The sequence below is a fragment of the Schistocerca gregaria genome, chromosome 3 (assembly GCF_023897955.1).
Source record: "Schistocerca gregaria isolate iqSchGreg1 chromosome 3, iqSchGreg1.2, whole genome shotgun sequence".
NCBI lineage: Eukaryota > Metazoa > Arthropoda > Insecta > Orthoptera > Acrididae > Schistocerca > Schistocerca gregaria.
The window spans coordinates 716,320,862-716,327,106 of NC_064922.1; the positions used below are offsets into that span (position 1 = coordinate 716,320,862).

At 37.8% G+C, this 6,245-nt stretch overlaps 1 long non-coding RNA gene across 1 annotated transcript; it reads left to right on the forward strand.

Moving 5' to 3' along the window:
• Window positions 1–3,465: 3,465 nt before the first annotated feature.
• On the forward strand, window positions 3,466–5,330 carry LOC126354012 (uncharacterized). The gene is made up of 3 exons (XR_007565255.1): window positions 3,466–3,589; window positions 4,919–4,978; window positions 5,242–5,330. It is a non-coding gene; the product is annotated as an uncharacterized LOC126354012 (long non-coding RNA).
• The last annotated feature ends 915 nt before the right edge of the window (window positions 5,331–6,245 follow it).

Below are 6,245 nucleotides of genomic sequence, written 5' to 3' on the forward strand. Positions count from 1 at the left end.
TAGAATTTGAAAAAGAGTATTCCAGTCAACATTGTCAAAAGCTTTCTCTAAGTCTACAAATGCTAGAAACGTAGGTTTGCCTTTTCTTAATCTTTCTTCTAAGATAAGTCGTAAGGTCAGTATTGCCTCACGTGTTCCAACATTTCGACGGAATCCAAACTGATCCTCCCCGAGGTCCGCATCTACCAGTTTTTCTATTCGTCTGTAAAGAATTCGCGTTAGTATTTTGCAGCTGTGACTTATTAAACTGATAGTTCGGTAATTTTCACATCTGTCAGCACCTGCTTTCTTTGGGATTGGAATTATTATTTTCTTCTTGAAGTCTGAGGGTATTTCGCCTGTCTCATACATCTTGCTCACCAGCTGGTAGAGTTTTGTCATGACTGGCTCTCCCAAGGCCGTCAGTAGTTCTAATGGAATGTTGTCTACTCCGGGGGCCTTGTTCCGACTCAGGTCTTTCAGTGCTCTGTCAAACTCTTCACGCAATATCGTATCACCCATTTCGTCTTCATCTACATCCTCTTCCATTTCCATAATATTGTCCTCAAGTACATCACCCTTGTATAAACCTTCTATATACTCCTTCCACCTTTCTGCCTTCCCTTCTTTGCTTAGAACTGGGTTGCCATCTGAGCTCTTGATATTCATACACGTGGTTCTCTTCTCCCCAAAGGTCTCTTTAATTTTCCTGTAGGCAGTATCTATCTTACCCCTAGTGAGATAAGCCTCTACATCCTTACATTTATCCTCTAGCCATCCCTGTTTAGCCATTTTGCACTTCCTGTCGATCTCATTTTTGAGACGTTTGTATTCCTTTTTGCCTGCTTCATTTACTGCATTTTTATATTTTCTCCTTTCATCAATTAAATTCAATATTTCTTCTGTTACCCAAGGATTTCTAGCAGCCCTCGTCTTTTTACCTACTTTATCCTCTGCTGCCTTCACTACTTCATCCCTCAGAGCTACCCATTCTTCTTCTACTGTATTTCTTTCCCCTATTCCTGTCAATTGTTCCCTTATGCTCTCCCTGAAACTCTGTACAACCTCTGGTTCTTTCAGTTTATCCAGGTCCCATCTCCTTAATTTCCCACATTTTTGCAGTTTCTTCAGTTTTAATCTACAGGTCATAACCAATAGATTGTGGTCAGAGTCCACATCTGCCCCTGGAAATGTCTTACAATTTAAAACCTGGTTTCTAAATCTCTGTCTTACCATTATATAATCTATCTGATACCTTTTAGTATCTCCAGGGTTCTTCCACGTATACAACCTTCTTTCATGATTCTTAAACCAAGTGTTACCTATGACTAAGTTGTGCTCTGTACAAAATTCTAATAGGCAGCTTCCTCTTTCATTTCTTAGCCCCAATCCATATTCACCTACTATGTTTTCTTCTCTCCCTTTTCCTACACTCGAATTCCAGTCACCCATTACTATTAAATTTTCGTCTCCCTTCACTATCTGAATAATTTCTTTTATTTCATCGTACATTTCTTCAATTTCTTCGTCATCTGCAGAGCTAGTTGGCATATAAACTTGTACTACTGTAGTAGGTGTGGGCTTCGTATCTATCTTGGCCACAATAATGCGTTCACTATGCTGTTTGTAGTAGCTTACCCGCATTCCTATTTTCCTATTCATTATTAAACCTACTCCTGCATTACCCCTATTTGATTTTGTGTTTATAACCCTGTAATCACCTGACCATAAGTCTTGTTCCTCCTGCCACCGAACTTCACTAATTCCCACTATATCTAAATTTTAACCTATCCATTTCCCTTTACGATTTTGTTAATAAGCTCATATAGTACATTCATTTCAGCTGCGCTCATTTTGGTCCAAGAAAATGTTATCATATTCTTCGGACGACTTGGTATTTTAACAATATGGAAAAGAGAATTGGAAGAGTCTTGCCTATTCGTAAACTTTGTCAAAAAGCTAAACCATCTACCATCTCACATCGTGCTCTGTTGTTTCCTATCCTTCCTTCTAAATTAAAAGAATTCGTTGCTGTTGATTTCTTGGGACCCCTTGTCAGAACATTGAATGGATTTTCGTACGTTCTAGTCGCTGTTGAACTTACTTCGAAATTTGTTTCTTTCACTCCGTTACGTAAAACCACTGGACGTCTGAATCCAACGCCTTTGTTAAATATTTCTTACGTGAAGTTGGACACGTTAGTAAAGTCATTTCAGATAACGGACCGAATTCAGATCTGCTGTTGGGTCACCAAGCTTCGGAACCATAAAATCAGACCTGTTTTTATTTCATTGTACTCACGACATTGTAACCCGTCTGAAAGGATTATGAAAGAAATCAATAAGCTTTGCAGACTTTATTGTCACAGAAGGCATCAGCATTGGAACAGATATTTACACTTATTTCAAAACGTGCTGAATGAAATGCCTCATGACTCCACTGCTTTACCACCTATTCTTGTACTGAAGAATGAAGAACCACCGAACAGAATCACAGCTTGTACTTTTTCCGAATACACGTAAACTTCGACACAGACACAATTGATTTGGCTATTAAAAATATAAATTCTTCTGCAGACAAAAGGAGAAAACTACACGGCAAAGCATATGCAAAGAAACCGTATATTAGTCAGAAAGTTCTCTTTAAAGCGCATTCATTGTCACATAAGAAGAAACACTTGAGTCACAAATTCTTTCTGGTTTACAATGGATCTTACAGAATTCGACGTATACCACATGATAATTGCGTTGAAGTTGAAAGTCTGCGTACTAGGAAGAGTAAAAGTTTACACCATACTTCACATGTAAAACCGTTTATTGAAAGATAATCTGCTTTTGAATTTAGTCTTTGCTGTAAAATTTTTCACTTCACGTTACTAGTACGCTTCGTCAGACTTAGAAACTGTTTACATGCAACTCTGTTTTAAAGTTAGCTATCCAGTCTAGAACCTAGGGAACACATATAGACAGTAATTACGAATGCATTGTTATAGTGAACAGACGACAAAGAATTATTGTGTGTGTACATTCTTGTTTGTTAGTTGTACGATTACGTAACGACTATAAGGCTCACATAATTAGAACATATACCAGTACTGCTAGCGAGATTTTAATGCAACATTTTGGTTTACTTGAGAATACATTCTGCATGTAAAGTACTTTCTGTGAGATTAAAGATGACTTAGCATTTGGTTCCTTTGACAGCTACACGATTATATCACGACGCTACTAATATTTGAAGCAATTTACATTGTTGCTTTTGCGGTGTGTCTGCTTTATAGCTGCACAGTTTTTCTGAATTCTTCTGGAAAGTAAAATATGTTTTAGTCGTAACTTTTGTGGTATAGCTACAATGAGACATCCTTTTTTGTTGCACAACAATACGTTAGTGTAGTGCTTTCTTGATCACGGAATTGTATGTAATAACTACGATATCTATACGCATAGCATTTCGCTTTTGTTTATTGTAGTGTTGGGCAGCTGGATGTTAACAGCGCGTAGCGTTGCGCAGTTGGTGGTGAGCCGCCAGCAGTGGTCGATGTGGGGAGTGAGATGGCGGAGTTTTGAGAGCGAATAATCTGGACAGAGATTGACTTTTGAACACTGTTAAGGTAAATACATTGTTTGTTCTCTATCAAAATCTTTCATTTGCTAACTTTGCATATCAGTAGTAAGTGCCTTCAGTAGTTAGAATCTTTTGTTTAGCTGGCAGTATTGGCGCTCGCTGTATTGCAGTAGTTAGAGTAACGAAGATTTTTGTGAGGTAAGAATTCATGAAAGTTATAGGTTATTGTTAGTCAGTGCCATTCTTTTGTAGGGATTACTGAAAGTCAGATTACTTTACTAAAAATATTGTGTGTCACTTTAGTGAATTTCTGAGTACATTCAGTTTTGCTCAGCTATTTGAAAATCAAATAACATAAGATGTTTATCAGCACAGTAATTCATTAAATTTTCAAAGATGACGTTACAACATAAAATGAAGTGGCACATACTCACCTACAATAACAAGTCGTTCACAGAATAGGCAACATATTAAAGACACAGGGACTTTAAATAGGGTACAGGGATTCCCGGCAGGGTCAGGGATTTTGTCTGCCTCGTGATGGCTGGGTGTTGTGTAATGTCTGTAGCTTAGTTAGGTTTAAGTAGTTCTAACTTCTAGGGGACTGATTACCAACGCTGTTAAGTCCCATAGTGCTCAGAACCCTTTTTTTATGGTACAGGATGGAGGACACAACACAGAAAAAGGTCAGAACACAAACACCCATGGATAAATTTAACAGTTCAGGAATAAATAAACTCACATGCAGCACTTGCCAGTCAGTGTACATAGGACAAACATGCAGAAACTTCAAAACCAGATATTCAGAACATCTCAGAGCTTTAAAAGCAACAGCTCCCATAGCACATTTGTTGACCACTTGCAGCCCACAATCACCTCCCAACCACAATAGAAACACACTTTAAAATACTGAAACCCAGCCACAGGCTATACAGCAAACTGACCGTTGAGGAAAACTTCCATATACAGAAGGCAATAGCAGAAGGAAAACAGGTCTGAAACGAATACACTACACTCTACAAGGGCACACTATTTAACACATTAAAGGAACTTGACAAATAAAAACAGCACAAACAGATAGTCTACACACACGCGCGCGCGCGAGCGCTCGTGCTCTCTCTCTCTCTCACTCTCTCTCTCTCTCCCCCTCCCTGTCTCTCTCTCCCTCTCTCTCTCTCTCTCTCTCTCTCTCTCTCTCTCTCTCTCACACACACACACACACACACACACAAAATGCAAACAAAATTCAATTTCGGTGCCGAACTCTCTGGTGAACAAATGAACACTGACTGGCCTGGGACACAACAAATCACACTGTGTTTTGGTGAAGTGAAAAGTACTTTACTACGTTATTTGTGGAAAATATTTGTTACAGTTGAGAGTGCATCACACCTCAGCACGATGCGGAGAATGGAAGTGCTTCCCACACGAAAACGTGAGTAAAAACGAATATAGGCGCGAAAACGTCGCGCCAAACTAAATAGCATCCTAGAAGATAGGTTAACTCACAGCAAAAAACTTTCTCATCAACATCGTTTGGTTGCATATGACATGCTACCTGTAGTAATTAACACCCAAGTGATCCAGAAAATTCTTGCACAATAAATGTAAAGATATTTACAAAAAGGAACGATCTATAGTTTGCACTAAAGATGCACATAATTTTATAATCATTTAACAAAAATGTTCACATTACAGAATAAATAAAAACGAAAACCCATTGATGGTGGCACATTGGTGAAGAAATATGTTTGGGTACTGAGAATAAACGGTGTTTTGCATAACTGGCGGACCTCACATTCAGCAATACTTGTGGCTGTACGTCACATAAATGGACATTTGGAGAAAGGGAAAAGAAGTTTTTATTATGATACGTGTAAACCATAAATTATCTAAACGCTAAGTACGTCTGCACCATGAATAGCAAATAGTAAAGAATGTAAATAATTATTATCAGAACTCACAAATATCGATGTAATTAACAAAGAACAGGTTTTTGTATAATCTCTGTGTAACACAGACCATGAAGATCAGAAACAATGTTTTGATTGAACTATGTCACCTGTTTTTGTTTCGTCTAGCGGTATGCCGCCATCGTAGTGCTGTCTGATAATTCATGTAAGTTTTTTCTGTATTTCAGCAAAACATAATAGAAATTATCAGTAGAAAAAGTCTATTATTAACTTAGTTGCCACATCTCACTGTCGCAAACATTATCATTAACCAAGTTTTTTCGGGAGTTCTAGTTGTGGGGATCCCTTCTTCTCTAACAGCATTTGGTCAGCCATTACGCTGACGATATTTTATAATTAATAATTAAAGTTATAATATTTAATGTAAATGTGAGAGGCCTCTCAATTTTGATCTCTCATAAATTTCAAAACTAAAGAGAGTAGTGGTAGAGTTTATTTACTAAAATTCAGAAGACAGAATGAACTCAGTACGTTTCATTTTGGCCGCTTAACGACAGATGAGATTCTCTCCAGTTTTGCCTTACAAATAATGAACAAGAAATACTGAAAATCATTCCATTCAATAAACTCTGCTATATCTAAGTAAATTTTTGTGGAATTTGGTACATAAATAACCAGTAGCCCCTGAGACCCCCAATAATAATTACAGTTTGCGTAAGAATACGCATATTTTCTTTTCTAAATAGCAGCGCTCACGCAAACTTTTTACTGGGAAGCAGTGAGTCGAGC